Source organism: Octopus sinensis, linkage group LG18, assembly GCF_006345805.1.
Source record: "Octopus sinensis linkage group LG18, ASM634580v1, whole genome shotgun sequence".
Lineage (NCBI taxonomy): Eukaryota > Metazoa > Mollusca > Cephalopoda > Octopoda > Octopodidae > Octopus > Octopus sinensis.
Window position 1 is genome coordinate 11,857,427 of NC_043014.1, and position 17,500 is coordinate 11,874,926.

The 17,500-nt window shown below is 40.7% G+C and overlaps 1 protein-coding gene across 1 annotated transcript in view; it reads left to right on the forward strand.

The window, feature by feature from the left end:
• LOC115221481 (fibroblast growth factor 1) overlaps positions 1–17,500 on the forward strand; it is a 30,368-nt gene that overhangs the window by 809 nt on the left and 12,059 nt on the right. Inside the window, exon 2 of the mRNA XM_029791673.2 lies at positions 13,001–13,055. The gene's annotated coding sequence lies outside the window, so the exon portion shown is untranslated. The remainder of the gene's footprint in view (positions 1–13,000; positions 13,056–17,500) is intronic.

Below are 17,500 nucleotides of genomic sequence, written 5' to 3' on the forward strand. Positions count from 1 at the left end.
TATGAAGATTTTATCCTATTTTTAAATTGTATATATATATATATATATATACATATGGCATTCCTTCGATATAACTCGACAAAATCAAAACATTTCACTTCGGGTATATCCGTGGGTTGTGGAATATAGATATAACGAAATTATGCCAGCAATGTTTCGTTTTAAACTTGAAGACAAAAAAAAAAAGCCTTGCATATTTGTTCTTACCTGTTTCATGTGTGTAGGTAAAATCCGAAAATTTCCAAACAGAAAACAGAAGAATCGAACTGTCATTTGCTTCCATGGAAATAGACGAAGTGAAATGTTTTGATTTTGTCGAGTGATATCGAAAGAATGCCATATATATATATATATATATATATTATATATATATATATATATATAATATAATATAATATGATATAGTATAAGGCAATCAGTTGTCATAATAATACTCAGAGTTTCAGATGCCAGGGCTAATGGACATCCTCATCAGTTAGTAAGACAGAGGATGTCCTTTAGCTTTGGCATCTGAAATTCTGAGTATTATTATGACAACTAACTGATTGTCCTATATTATATATTTATAGATAAATTCCTCTATTTACATAATATCGAAGTCTCATTCATTCTTTTGTTGTCATATTATTATTATATTATTATTATTATTATTATTATTATTATTATTATTATGATTATGATTATTATTATTATTATTATTATTATTATATATAATGTGACCGCGCGTGTACCGTTGGCGATTTTTTTTTCCTCCGTCTTCCCTTCTCTGGATCTTTCCTTTTCCTATGTTTCTGACATAGTATTATTGGACGCTCAGGAAGGAAGGGAAGAAGGAGGGTTTAACGTTTCGAGCGGAGCTCTTCGTCGGAAACATAGGAGAAGGAAAGATCCAGAGAAGGGAAGACGGAGGTAAAAAAAATCGCCAACGGTACACACACGGTCACACGCACACACACACACACACACACACACATATATATATATATATATATACGTGTGCATATGTACATGCATACATGGATAATTTGTCAAAAGCGTGGATTAGAGAATTTTGGCGTTTGTGTGTGTGTGTGTGGTGTGTGTGTGCGTTTCTTAACGCTTTGATCACATTTAATGACAATTATAATTCTCATTTTGGTTGCAACCTGTTGTTTATATTAATTTTATATAGATGTATATATATAGAGAGAGACATATATGTACGTTTGTATGTATGTACCTTGGTGTTTGTCCCACTCCACGATTGCTCGAGAACCGGTATTGATTTGTTAACGTTCCCGCAACATAGCGGTTTGCCAAAAGCGACCGATTTGACTAAAACCCTTCAAACTGGTGCCCCAGCATGGCCACAGTCCAATAGTTGAACCAACAAAAAGATAAAAGATAGACTGTAATTCATGATACGTTGGCCAGGGTTTGTTTTCAAAACAAATAAACATGAAAAACAATTCTATCGTAAAACTTGAATGTTATATTATTTTCTTCTCCAGCAAGACGTTCCGAGGTGAAATAGTTATCATGGCTGCTTTACACGTGGGAGGTCGTTAGTTCGAATCTTGCTGGAACCTTAGATGCGTCGTTAGTTTCACTTTAATGCGACGAGCTGGAAGAGTCTTTACCTCGTCGGATGAAATGTTTAGTGGCAATTCGTCCGTTTTTAAGATGTGGGTTCAAATTCCGCCATGATCGACTTTGCTTTTCATCCTTTCGGGGTCGATAAATTCCCCTGTCGATCACTGGGGTCGAAACAATTGACTAGCTCCCAGTCCCTAAAATTTCAGGCTTTGTACCTAGAGTGGAAGGGATTATGTTTTTTCTCAAGCAAGAAAGCCGAGAATAGCAAAGTCGGTAGAGCTTTGGACAAAATGCTGCGTTGTATTTGGTTATATCTTTCAATGTTCTTGTTTCAAATCCCACCAGAAGCTAAAGGAGGCGAGCTGGCAGGAACGTTAGCACGCCGGGCGAAATGCGTAGCCGTATTTGTCTGCCGTTACGTTCTGAGTTCAAATTCCGCCGAGGTCGACTTTGCCTTTCTTCTTTTCAGGGTCGATAAATTAAGTACCAGTTACGCATTGGGGTCGAAATAATCGACTTAATCCGTTTGTCTGTCCTTGTTTGTTCTCTCTGTGTTTAGCCCCTTGTGGGTTGTAAAGAAATAGGTATTTCGTCTACCGTTACGTTCTGAGTTCAAATTCCGCCGAGGCCGACTTTGTCTTTCATCCTTTCGGGGTCGATAAATTAAGTACCAGTTACAAACTGGGGTCGATATACTCGACTTAATCCATTTGTTTGTCCTTGTTTGTCCCCTCTACGTTTAGCCCCTTGTGGGTAGTAAAGAAGTAAGGAGCTAAAGGAGGTGTTTTTCATACTTGCTGAGTTTATAGAATAACTAACAAGTAAAGTGTTGGTTGGACGTGGGGGTGGAGTTAAATTAATTGACCATACCTCTACTTCCTTCGCAAATGTGGTATTGTACTGAAATTAAAAATGCGTATCATTCCATTCAGATTTCAGGTACTGCTGCGGTCAACGTTGCTTTTCATTATTCTTTGATTGATGAAATAGAGTACATCTATCCTCGTTTGCCACCGATCCATTTATCACTGATTCATTTATCATCGATTCATTTATCACTGATTCATTTATTATTGATTCGATATGCTTAGTTGTGAACCGTGTGAGCTTTTAACGAACCGATCTGTGATAGCAGAGGGTGGTGAGCAGTCAAAGATCCTGTTTGGGCCATAAAAAAAAGAAAAAATGCGCCCTTGCGATCATCCACAGAGCTCAGGATAACTTGGAGTCTCACAAGAAAACCTATTCCACCGCTACCCTCCATAAGTTCTATTATTCAGTCATCAATGATTCATTTAACACGTAGTTTTTTTGTTTTTTTTGCCACTAAACATTCGTGACAGATCAATTAGATCAATTAAAAGACGGCGAGCTGGTAGAAACGCTAGCAAGCCGGATGAAATGCTTAGCGATATTTCGTCTGTCTTTACGTTCTGAGTTCAGATTCCGCCGAGGTCAACTTTGCCTTTTATCCTTTCGGGGATCATTAGATCAATTGCTAGTCGCTCTAATTGACTGGCCCTCTCCCACAAATTTCAGGCCTTGTCCCTACAGTAGAAAGGATTATTATTATTATTAAGATGGCGAAGTAGCAGAACTTTTAGCCCCCCGAACAAAATGCTTAGCGGTATTTCATCCGTCTTTATGTTCTGAGTTCAAATTCCGGTGAGGTTGAATTTGCTTTCAATCCTTTCGGGGTCGATAAAATTAGTACCAGTTCAACAGAGGGGTTGATGAAATTGACTTATCCACTCCCAAGAAATTGCTGGCCTTGTGCCAAAATTTGAAACTAATATTCGTAGAGTTTAGAGCGTGTTGTTCAATGTGACTACCCCTAATTCGGGAAAACCAAAAACCAGATCGATGTTGTACCTGTATTCTCATCTTTTGACCTTATCACATCCTTCGTATCATCTCTATAACGATAATTGCCAAGTGTATTATAATGAAGAGCCCTTTGATTATTTATTCCTTTGTATATATGGTTTAATACAGTTTACTACGACAGCTTCGTGATGTAATCAATGGTACGTCATTAGCAATTTATTTAATAATACGGGGGTGCAATGGTCCAGTGGTTAGGGCAGCGGACTCGCGGTCGGAGGATCGCGGTTTCGATACCCAGACCGTGCGTTGTGTGTGTTTATTGAGCGAAAACACCTAAAGCTCCACGAGGTTCTGGCAGGGGTTGGTGGCGACCCCTGTTGTACTCTTTCGCCCCAACTTTCTCTCACTCTTTCTTCCTGTTGAGTAACGCTGCGATGGACTGGCGTCCCGTCCAGCTGGGGGAACACATACACCACAGAGACCGCGAAACCGGGCCCGTGAGCCTGGCTAGGCTTGAAAAGGGCGCATAAATAAATAAATAAATAAATTTAATAATACATCTATCACTTTTGTTTTTAATGTTCATATCGCTAGTTAAAGGCGGTGAGCTGGCAGAATCGCTACACACCGGGTAAAATGCTTAGCAGCATTTCGTCTGTCTTCATGTTCTGTGTTCGAATCCCGTGGAGGTCGACTTTGCCTTTCATCCTTTCTGGATCGTTAAAATAAGGACCAGTTAAACACTGGAGTCGATCTAATCGATTTACACCCGCCCCCAAAATTGCTGGGCATGTGTCAAGATTTGAAAACAATGTTGATACTGCTAGGTGTTGGTCTGTTCATTTTGTTTTGTTTCTAAAATCTTCCAGAATATACTCTTTACTCTTTTACTTGTTTCAGTCATTTGACTGTGGCCATGCTGGAGCACCGCCTTTAGTCGAGCAAATCGACCCCGGGACTTATTCTTTGTAAGCCTAGTACTTATTCTATCGGTCTCTTTTGCCGAACCGCTAAGTTACGGGGACATAAACACACCAGCATCGGTTGTTAAGCAATGTTGGGGGGACAAATACAGATACACAAACTCACACACACACACACACACATACACACACACACACACATGCACACACACACACACACACGCATATATATATATATAATATATATATATATATATATATATACCTATATACGACGGGATTCTTTCAGTTTCCGTTTACCAAATCCACTCACAAGGCTTTGGTTGGCCTGAGGCTATAGTAGAAGACACTTTGCCCAACGTGCTACTCAGTGGGACTGAACCTGAAACCATGTGATTGTTAAGCAAGCTACTTACCACACAGCCACTCCTTTTTTTTCCTATTTAAACTCAGTGTTCTGCAACATACTCTGCTATACATTTCTCAAAATGAATAACCATGAAATGAATGGAAACCAGACCTCTTGGTTTCAGCTTCAGTCCCACTGTCCAATGTCTTGATCAGGCGTACTATATACCTCCGGCCAACTGGACGGAAACTGAGTGGCAGCCTGTCATGTATGTGTGTATGTGTGTGTGTGTATGTATATGTGTGTATATATGTGTGTGTATATGTGTGTTTATGTATGTGTACATATGTGTATGTGTGCATGTGTGTGTGTGTATATATGTATGTGTATATATGTGTGTGTATATGTGTGTGTATATGTGTGTTTATGTATGTGTACATATGTGTGTATGTGTGTATGTGTGCGTATGTGTATATATGTGTGTGTATGTCTGTGTATGTGTGTGTGTACGTCTGTGTGTGTGTGTGTCTGAAGGCGCGTGGCTTAGTGAAGGTATTCGGCTCACAATCGTAAGGTCGTGAGTTTGATACTCGGCGGCGCGTTGTATCCTTAAGCAAGACACTTTAATTTCACGTGGCTGCAGTCCACTCAGTGAGTTGTACATGTTAATTCAAAGGGCTCTCGATGTTAGATTCTGTGTCACACTGAGTCTCCCTAAGAACTACATTAAGGGCAGGCACCTCCGTCGTGTACTCAGCCACTTTCCCTTTAATTCCACGATTCACAAGCAGACCGTTCCATTGATCGGATCAAGCGAAACATTCGTTCGTAACCGACGGTGTAGTGCTGCGCGGTAAGAGGCTTGCTTCCCAACCAATATGGTTCCGGGTTCAATCTCACGGCGTAACATCTTGGGCAAGTGTCTTCTACTATAGCCTCGGGCCGACCAAAGCCTTGAGTGAATTTCGTAGTGAGAAACTGAAAGAAACCTGTCGGGACAAGAACGCAAAACATCCAGACAGATGATATAAAGAAAACAAGGACGGGTCATTCGGAGTATTCTTTCCTCAGTCGAGTTCCAGATTATCTTTGCAATTTCGGATGGTTTTATATATATATATATATATATATATATCTATATATATATATATATATATATATATATTGTGTGTCTGTGTTTGTCCTCCCACCAATGCTTGACAACTGATGCTGGTGTGTTTACGTTCCCGTAATTTAGCGGTTCGGCACAAAAGACCGATGGAATAAGTACTAGGCCTAGGATCGATTTGTTCGACTAAAACCCTTCCGAGCTATACTATGACTAAAACAAGTCAGAATAGAAATAAATTAGTTCTGCTCTTTATAACAACTGTATGCTATGAAGGCTAAGTGTCATCAGAAGTTTGTGTGTGTGTGTGTTTTTGAAGGGAACAAATATTGAATTATATCTTATTATTTCGATACATTAAAGGGGATTCAGCTTTGTATACATTGAAATTATCAACCGAAGGTTTTGAAAGAATTACTTTTCTGAGAATCAAAGCTACATCAACGGTTACGAACAGTAGACCCAGTTGCTAAAATGAAACGTTACTAGATCAGTTCCTGTTCTATCTAAGTGATGTCACATAACAATATTCTTTTCTACTCTAGGAGCAAAGCCCCAAATTTTGGGGGTGGGGGCCAGTCGATTAGATCGACCACAGTACGCAACTGGTACTTAATTTATCGACCCCAAAAATAGGATGAAAGTCAAAGTCAACCTCGGCGGAATTTGAACTCAGAACATAAAGATAGAAGAAATACTGATAAGCGTTTCGCTCAGCGTGCTAACGATTCTGCCAGCTCACCGTCTTATAACACCTGGCAATATTAGTATATGAACTCAAGGCGATGAGCAGGTAGAATCATTCGCATGCCGAATAAAATGCCTGGCGGCATTTCTTCCGGTTTTACGTTTTGAATTCGAATTCCGCTGAAGTCGTCGTTGCCTTTCATCCCTTAATAAAGTAACAATTGAATACTGGTCCTGATGTAAGCGACTTACTCCCTCCCCATAAAGCGTTGCCCTTGTACCAAAATTTGATATCAATAATAATATACGAAGTGAAGGAGGCAAGCTAGCAGAAACCTTAGCACGCCGAGACAGGGGGTTATGTAATCGACTAGTCCCCTCCCCACAAATTTCAGACCTTGTAGAAAGGATTATTAGATATTTAATTTTTTTTTAAATTCTTAAAATATTTGCTGTATTGTAGGGTTAGGGTTAGGGTTTTATTGCTCATCAATTTTAACAAAAAGTTTTATATGGACCCCAGTTCAATACCACTAGTCTACCCGATCCCAAAACGGTCATGACTTAAGTACTACTTGTGGGCAAGCCCAAAATGGGCAGGCCGAAGATCACTTGGCAGCAGATATTTCAAGGTGACTTGAAGTCATTTGACATTACATGGAAAGGATGGGCAAGAGTAGCAGTCGACCAAATCCGGTGGAAGAAGCTTGCTGCCCAATTCTTTGAGCAGAACAGAAGAACCTAAATCTAAGAAAAAGAGGGATGAGGCATAAGGCTGTCATACAAGTTGGGGTTGGTTGGTGAGTCAGTGAGAGATGATTAACCCTGATTTTGTTTGTTTGGGATAGGTCTGGAGTGGGTTAATTAGAAGATAGTATCTCAGAGCACAAGATCTACAAGCTTTCATTTTAATTGCGAAAGATATTATGCAGTTCAATGGTCAATATTCACTTTCGAAGTTTTTCTCCAAATATCTTCTTTCATGAACAGAATTTTGAGATCTTGAGATTATTCTACAGCTTGAAGTAGGGAGCTTATTAAAACTCATCAAATTTAAGTGGATAAAAATTAAGTTTTGTATTTCCAATATTGACATTATACGTATATTGATGTTTAAAATTATTATATGTGTATTCTGAGACACGAGGAAAAGATTCGCTGACAGTAGTCGGAAGTCATTTGATAGCTGGGATACACTGTGGCAGAGTGATTCTAGCAGCTATACCTATTTCTTTACTACCCACAAGGGGCTAAACACAGAACGGACAGACAAGGACAGACAAACGGATTAAGTCGATTATATCGACCCCCAGTGCGTAACTGGTACTTATTTAATCGACCCCGGAAGGATGAAAGGCAAAGTCGACCTCGGCGGAATTTGAACTCAGAACGTAACGGCAGACGAAATACCACTAAGCATTTCGCCCGGCATGCTAACATTTCTGCCAGCTCGCAGCTATACCTAAAAAGTTTCTTTTTGATACACTGTGTGGGAAATATTTTTCACATATAAGGAGCTTCTTTTCACCAGTGTAAGTTCTGGATACTAGAATGTTTCATTAGCTTTCGACTGAAGAGTTCAAATTAATCATTAGTGACACTTATAACCAAGGAAAGGAGCTATCTGTGATAGGCACGTAACATGAATATTTTGTAGAGTCCTAAACACTGTCTTGGAATCGAACCAGGATCGCTGTGTTCGAACGACCAGGATTTGTTAGAGATTTATAACGTCAGCAAAAAAACCGACCAGTTAGGTCTCTAGTAGAAATCGCAGCATCAACACAATCGTGATCCGCCCATTGGTTTATGACGTCAGGAACGAACTGACCACTAAAATCTCTGGTAGAACAGGATGTCTTTAACAATTTCCTTTTTCGGAAAGGGTGGTGAGCTGGCAGAAACTTTAGCACTCCGGGCTAAATGCATAGTGATACTTCCTCTGTCTTTACGTTCTGAGTTCAAATTCCGCCGAGGTTGATTTTGCCTTTCATCCTTTCGGGGTCGATAAATTAAGTACCAGTTACGCACTGGGGTCGATGTAATCGACTTAATACCTATGTCTGTCCTTGTTTGTCCCCTCTGTGTTTAGCCCCTTGTGGGTAATAAAGAAATAGGTATTTCGTCTGCGTTACGTTGTGAGTTCGAATTCCGCCGAGGTCGACTTTGCCTTTCATCCTTTCGGGGTCGATAAATTAAGTACCAGTTACGCACTGGGGTCGATGTAATCGACTTAATACCTATGTCTGTCCTTGTTTGTCCCCTCTGTGTTTAGCTCCTTGTGGGTAATAAAGAAATAGGCACTTCCTCTGTCTTTACGTTCTGAGTTCAAATTCCGCCGAGGTCGACTTTGCCTTTCATCCTTTCAGGGTCAATAAATTAAGTACCAGTTGCGTACTGGGGTCAATCTAATCGACTGGCCTCCTCCCCCAAAATTTTGTGCCTTGTGCCTAGAGTAGAAAAGAATTTCCTTTTTCGGCGCTTTTCATTCAGATCTTATTTCGCTCAATAAAGAAGGATTTTCAAATTTTGATATCGCCAGCTTTTGTTATGCGCATTTTGTTATGTTTCTAAGATCCTTTAGATTTTCTTTTATATATTACATATCACTTTATTTATTTTTGCCATTTCAATTCATTATATTACAGCACACTCTACTATACATCTCCCACTCTCAAGTCCTCATCACCACCACAGCAACAACAGTGGAGGCGCAATGGCCCAGTGATTAGGGCAGCAGACTCGCGGTCGGAAGATCGCAGTTTCGATTCCCAGACCGGGCGTTGTGTGTGTTTAGTGAGCGAAAACACCTAAAGCTCCACGAGGCTCCGGCAGGGGGTGGTGGCGACCCCTGTTCTACTCTTTCGCCCCAACTTTCTCTCAATCTTTCTTCCTGTTTCTTGTCCCCGATTTCCTACACAACCGCTGAGCCTGGATGCGCATTCATCCATCCGTCGATGCTCTCGGTGTCGGGGGTTGACCTGCTTTCAATTCTGCGGGTCTTACGAATAGCAAAGGACCACGATTCGGACTTCTCCCACTGCGAGCTCTGGGACGAAGACCGCTTCGTTCAACAGCAACAGCATCGTCAGCAACATCGACACCCCCTGAACGTTACTGCCCCAAGTTTTAGGACCTGTAGGGCCGGTTACCTGGTTTTCGTAAGCGACCGAGAGCACAACATTCCCACCCCCCAACCCTGTACAGAATGCCAACCCATTGTAGGGTTCTAAGTCACTGATTTTGAGGGGAAGGCTGAAGTCGATTCGAGTCGACCCCAGTACCCGACTGGTACTTTAATTTATCGACCCGATGCCCGACTGGTACTTTATTTTATCGACGCCAGTACTCGACTGGTACTTTATTTTATCTACCCCAGGACTAGACTGGTACTTTATTTTATTGACCCCATTTCATCGACCCCCGAAGAGATGAAATACAAAGTTTACCTCAGTGGGATTAGAACTCAGAACATCAAGAGTTACGGAAGAAATGACGGTAAGCATTTTGTCCGACGTGCGAAAGATTCTACCAGTTCGCCGTTTTACGATTAGATGGTCCGTTGGAAAAAATTATTTCCACATTTTTTCGTCAATTAATAAACACAGGATACTTTCTCATTTAAACGTGACATTTTCTGAAATGATATTTGGTATTATATTTCGGTAGTCTTTAGTAACAGAGTAAATAGTTAGAGCTAGGGGGGGACTCGCCTACGAACATAGCTGAATGACATTAACGAGATATGACCTCTTTATCTGCTATCTTTTACTTCTTTCAGACATTAGACTGCGGCCATGCTGGGGCACCACCTTGAAAAATGTTAGTCGAAAGAATCTATCCCAGCACTTATTTTTTAAGCCTGGTACTTATTCTATCAGTATATTTTTGCCGAACTACTACGATACGGGGACGTAAACACACCAACACTGGTTGTCAAGCAGTAGTAGAAACAAACAGACGCAAAGACACATACACACGTCTGGCTTTGGGTAAAAGGAAATACAGGGAATCAGTTAATTAGGATTTTATTCAACATATTCCCCTCTCAGATTCACACACTCACTGCAGTGGTCCTTCAGTTTTTCTAAGCCTTGTGAAAGGACTCTGGAGGTTGGCCCTCCAACCAAGCCTTTCGCAAAACCCTTAAAGCTAAGAACTTTTCAGCACTTACTTTTATTCAACATATTCCCCTCTCAGATTCACACACTCACTGCAGCGGTCCTTCAGTTTTTCTAAGCTCTGTGAAAGAACCCTGGAGGCTGGCCCTCCAGCCAGGCCTTTCGCAAAACCCTTAAAGCTAGGAACTTTTCAGCACTTACTTATATATGACAAACATCTTTCAGTTTTTCACTTCCAAATCCACTCACTAAGCTTTGGTCGGCTTTGGTCCCACTTGCCTTAGGTGTCACGCAGTGGGACCGAACCCGGAACCATGTGGTTGGGAAGCAAATTTGTTACCACAAAGCCTCGAATTGGTTACAAAATCTTCCTCAATTTTCAAATTTGAATGAGAGCAAGGGGGGTCCGTCATTCTAAATATAGTATTTTCTGCATTGGTGCGTAAAAGCCTATAGAACAGGGACCTCATAGTATAACATCTCTAATGGTTGTAGTTTGTTCATGTTTTAGGACTTATCTCTATATTTCTAAACATCACATTAGCAAAAGAATTTCATCAGAACTAACGTTAAACATTTACGTTTTCTGAATCTATTTTCAAATTTTTCATATTTTATGATGAAATATTTGGATTGCAAAATGGAACAGAATGATATGATGATCCTTTGGTTCCAGGTTCAGTCCCACTCTGTGGCATTTGGGCAAGTTCCTTCTACTATAACCTCGAGCCGGCCAAAGCTTTGTCAGTGGATTTCGCAGACGGAAACTGAAAGAAACCCATCGTATATATGTCTATATATGTGTGTGTATGTGTGTGTGTGCGTGTGTGTGTGCGTGTATGTGTGTGTGTGTGTCTGTGTGTGCATGTGTGTGTATTCTACCACCGCTTGATAACTGGTGTTTGTGTGTTTACATCCCCTTATCGTAGCGGTTCGGCAAAAAGGGACGATAAAATAAGTAGCAAAATTTAAAAAACAAGTCCTGGGGTCCATTTGTTGGACCAAAAGTTCTTCAAGGCGTTGCCCCAGTATGGCCACAGTCAAAAGACTGAAACAGATAAACGATTAAAGATATATCTGGAATTTATTTACATTATTTACATTTGGCGGATATTTGTCGTCATCTCGTTTGTTGTTAACACAACATTTCAGGTGTCTTGGGGGAAATTTCGAACCTGGGTTCTCATTCTTAAGGTATTTTTCGATGTTATTATTATTATTAGTAGTAGTATTAGTATTATTGTTCAGGTCACTGCTTGGAATCGAACTCGGAATCTTGAGGTTAGTAGCCCGCACTCTTAACCACTACGCCATATGCCCGAATGTAAATAATGTAAATAATGTACATAATTCCAGTCTCTTAAATATAGAACTATAATATCTAGAATTGTTCATTTTTGGTTGTCCAAGCACACAGAACACGTTTTATTGATGTGTTTATGTATCCAAATTACCCCTTCCTCTTTACATGTTTCAGTCAATGGACTGCGACCATGCTGGAGCACCTCATGGAAGGGCTTAGTCCAACAAATTGACCCCAGAATTTTTTTATTTGTTTTTAATCTGCCACTTATTGTATCTCTCTGTTTTGTTGAATTTCTAAATTATGGAGACGTAAACAAATGCAAACCCGTTGTCACACACACACACACACATACACATACGACTTGCTTCCACACAGTTTCCTATTTCTTTATTGCCCACAAGGGGCTAAACGTAGAGAGGACAAACAACGACAGACAAACGGATTAAGTGGATTACATCGACTCCAGTGCGTAACTGGTACTTAATTAATCGACCCCGAAAGGATGAAAGGCAAAGTCGACCTCGGCGGAATTTGAACTCAGAACGTAATGGCAGACGAAATACGGCTACGCATTTCGCCCGGCGTGCTAACGTTTCTGCCAGCTCTTTTCCGTCAACCGAATTCATTCACAAGGCATTGGTCGGCCTAGGGTTATAATGCAACACACTCTCCCAAAACGCCACGCAGTGGGTGGGAGTGAACCCCTAACCACGTGGTCGTCTTGTAAAACGAGCTTCTAAACCACGCACCCATGCCTGCACCTATTGTTTAAGAACTTGTGGGTTCGTTAGTTTATTTTAACCATCATCGCTTAGACCACGCTGGAGCATATCAAATGAACACGCCACATCATTTCGTAAGAACACATCACCTACACTCCCGCCTACAATTAGCCACCACCTACGCCTAATCACTATGCATTCATCAGTTTACATATTTGTGTATTCATTCGTTGCAGGAAGTCCTTTTAAGCCCCTATTTTATTCATTTACTGTTCATGACGTTATAGCTTTTGAGACAACTTGATTCACTTTTTCTGATTCATCATTAGTCACTTACAATGTTTTATATATCATGTATCTAACCGACATTTTTATTTTGCAGTAGTAAACCAGACCTAGTTTCATCATCGAGAAAGCAGTCTTTATTGTGTGCAAAGGTAAATCTCATTCCTTTATTTACTTGCCAACACAAATGGTTTCGTCTGTCTAAATCTTCTTTTCATGTTTTAATCTCATTTATATTTTTAGATTCTCCCAAGAACTACTAACTTTTGTTACATTTACCAGACTCCAATTACAATCTTATACGATTACGTGACTTATAACTCACCCGTCCCTTCATTAACGTGTACCATATTGAATTGCGAAAGTGTGTGGCCAAATGGCAAGGATGTGGATCTTAAGATCGTAGTTTCGATTCGCGAACCGAGAAGTGCATTGTATTCTTCAGCAAAACACTTCATTTTATTTTGCTCGTGTCCACTCAGCTGTAAATGAGTAATCCTGCGAAGGAGTAGTTTTCTATTTAAGAGTAAAGTTGTAATCTTGGTCGCCTGTAATGCCATAGAAAGCGGACAACTGGATCTATGAGTCCAAGGAGTCGAGCAAGAGGAGTTAAGTCAGCGAGCTGGCAGAATCGTTAGCACGCCGGGCGAAATGCGTAGCCGTATTTCGTCTGCCGTTACGTTCTGGGTTCAAATTCCGCTGAGGTCGACTCTGCCTTTCATCCTTTCGGGGTCGATTAAATAAGTACCAGTTACGCACTGGAGTCGATATAATCGACTTATTCCGTTTATCTGTCCTTGTTTGTCCCCTCTGTGTGTAGCCCCGTGTGGGCAGTAAAGAAATAAGAACAGTTGGCACGCCGAGCAAAATGCTTAGCAACGTTTCGTCCGTTCTGAGTTCAAATTCTGCCGAGGTCGACTTTGCCTTTCATCCTTTCGGAATCAATAGAATAAGTACCAGTTTAGTACTGGGGTCGATCTTATCGACTATCCCCCTCACCCAGATTCCAGGCCTTGTGCCTATAATAGAAAGGATTATTATTAGTATTATTATGGCAGCGATCTCGCAGAGTTGTTAGCACGCCGGGAAAATGCTTGGCGGTTTTTCGTCCATCTTTACGTTCTGAGTTCAAATTCTGCCAAGGTCGACCTTGCTCTTCATCCTTTCGGTTTCGATAAAATAAGTACCAGTCGAGTACTGGGGTCGATTTAATCGACTATCCCTTCTCCCAAATTTCAGACTCCTGTGCCTGTAGTAGAAAGAGAAAGTTCATTAACGTTTCCGACATCAGTGCTTCTTCAAATGAAAACGAGAAGCATATAAGAAATGAGAAAGAGAAGTAATGAGGAGAAAAGAGGCGAAGGAACCAGAGGGAAATGCTATTCTATGAGGTAGTAAAGAAAGAAGGAAGAAACCGCTGTGTAGATGCAAGTATAAGAGTGAGTCTGCGCTTGGAAGTTGTATAAGAAGAGAATATTGTGATTATCGTGAGCACGTGTGTATATCTCTTATATAAAATCCGTTTGTCTGTTTGTCTGTGTGTGTGTGTCTTCTAGGATCTCGGGCATCCTCCATCCGATTGTGCTCACATTTGATATGTAAATAGCGACGGTATCAGGGCGTGTATAAGTCTTGAAAAAAATTATAAAAATCGATTCCAGGTGAGAATGCGATCGATAAAGCCGTGGGAACGTGCATTTATACGCGCAAGTATATAGTTCCCTAGGTTGTTGCTTTTCATTAAAAATCGCCCCAAGTTGATTTCCTATATGTTTTATCGGATAAACTTATTGTCCCATCTACGTTCTCATAAATTCATCATGCTTTTCCATCTAGATTTACCTCCAGCTAACCCATTTGCGTGCATCGTTTTTGTCCTGCTTTTCTTACGTCAACCTGTACATAACTGCACCTTCCATTTTTTGTTGTTTTTGTACTGCTTAAAGGCACGTTTCTTTCCTGCCAAGCTTACTATTTAAACCATGTTTGTGTTCTCCCAGTCAACAGCCTTATCATTACTGGTACTTTAAGCTCTTCGGTTGCATATTTGTGTGTATAAAATCGTTTTTCTTTAGAATAGAAAAAAAGTCTATCTTTATTTCTTCTTTTGCTGGTGTCTCAAATTTAGGTTAAATCAGTGATTCTCAAAGAGGCGGCCTATGGGACGGTCGTACAAGTTGTTTTGAGAAAATTTCGTTTAAATGTTTGACATGAGTTTGACATTGGACGGGATGCGTTTTGCTCGTGTATATAAATAGCGACATGGAAGTGTAATGGCGGTAGTTAGTGGGTGTATGGCTATTAGAGTTTGTTAGATGGGCGGTGTGAAAGCATGTCTGTGAGGAAGTGAGAGCTAGTTGCGAGTGTGAGCTAACGATATTGATAAGACACGTGTGTGTGTGTGTTTCGAAATTGCATACTGGTGAAAGATATAAAGATCGGAAACAAACCTACAATCATTCAAGTCGCTAGAAATTCAGTGAACTGGCGGAGTCTGTCCTGCTGAAAGCCTGCATCCAACGATGCCATTATCAGTTTAAGTCATTGAACTGTGGCCATGTTTGAGCGCCCTCTTGAAGGATTTAATCCAACAAATCAATAACAATATTTTTTTTAATTAAAATATGATACTTACTTTTTCGGGCTCTTTTACCGAATCGCTAAAATTACGGGAACGAAAACAGACCAACACCGGTTGTCGTGTGGTGGGGAGCAACTACAAACATGCGCGCACATATATTTATACACGACTATCTTCCACGTAGTTTACGTCTACCAAATTCACTCACAAGGTGTTGGTTGGTCCGGGGCCATAATAGAAAACACTTGCCCGAGGTACCCCGCAATGGGACTGAACCCGAAACCACGTCGTTACAAAGCAAGCTTCTTAACCACACAGTTTAACCTGCACAGTTTATCGCAAATTACCAATAACAACTAAAAACATTGGTCTGTATCATACATACATCAAAGAAGAAATAATTTTATAGTTTTCTGGTCTAACCTAAATTAGACAACTAAAAATGACGGCGAGCTGTCAGAAACGTTAGCACGCCGGGCGAAATGCTTAGCAGTATTTCGTCTGCCGTTACGTTCTGATTTCAAATTCCGCCGAGGTCGATTTTGCCTTTCATCTTTTCGGGGTCGATAAATTAAGGACCAGTTACGCACTGGGGTCGATATATTCGACTTAATCCGTCTGTCTGTCCTTGTTTGTCTCCTCTGTTTTTAGCTCCTTGTGGGTAGTAAAGAAATAGGTATTTCGTCAGTCTTTATGTTTCGAGTTCAAATTCCGCCGAGGTCGATTTTGCCTTTTATCCTTTCGGGTTCGATAAATTAAGAACCAGTTGCGTAATCGGGTCGATGTAATCGACTGGCCCCCTCCCACAAAATTTCGGGCCTTATGCCTAGAGTTGAAAAGAATATTGAGCAATGTAGTAAGGCGGCAAGCTGGCAGAATCGTTAGCACGCCGGGCGAAATGCTTACCGGTATTTCGTCTGTATTTACGTTCTGAGTTCAAATTCCGCCGAGGTCGACTTTGCCTTTCATCCTTTCGGGGTCGATAAATTAAGGACCAGTTACGCACTGGGGTCGATATAATCGACTTAATCCGTCTGTCTGTCCTTGTTTGTCCTCTCTGTGTTTCGCCCCTTGTGGGTAGTAAAGAAATAGAAATATGTATTTCGTCTGTCTTTACGTTCTGAGTTCAAATTCCGCCGAGGTCGACTTTGCCTTTCGTCCTGCCGGAGTCGATAAATTAAGAACCAGTTGCGTACTCGGCCCCAAAATTTCAGGCCTTGTGCCTAGAGTAGAAAAGAATATTGAGCAATGGAGTAAGGCGGTGAGTTGGCAGAAACGTTAACACGCCGGGCGAAAACTTCAGCGGTGTTTCGTCTCTGTTTACGTTCTGAGTTCAAATTCCGCCGAGGTCGACTTTGTCTTTCACATATTTCATCAGATGTCTCTTTATAGAGCTTGAATCAAATACTTTTAGTGGATATGAGAGACTGAAAAAGTATTGCAAAAACAAACAAATATCAATTCTACATTTTGGTAGATAATTAACATCATTAAGAGCATGCCCATGATATTTAAGCGTACAGTCAAAGGCTAACGGCTGGCGTGAAACAGTGGCGCCCAACGCGGATCTATGGGAAAGGGTAAGGTAATAGATAGAGTGTAAAAATTGCTATGCTTGGTCCCTATTTGCTTCTCATAATGTTGTCAGACATACACAAATGTGTCCAATTGACCCCACTCAGTAGCCATGCAGACTACACTAAACTGATACTAGAGGTAAAGATAAATAATGATATGCGTTCAGTGAGATCCTGACCACATGCATCTGGCTGATAGATAATAACACCACAAAAGTTTTCTATCCTCCATTATGCAAGGTAGATAGATCGCCAATGAAATGTCTACCTTATCCCAAAATAAGGAAACAATTCAAAACTCTGATCATGTTCATAACCTGGTAATAGCTCTATTTAAAGATGAATGTTTTCCAAGACATATTTACAAGTTGTTCACAGCCTGTCCAAATCACAGAGGCTTACTCCAAAGAATTATGAAGAGCGATCAAAGTTTCCCTCG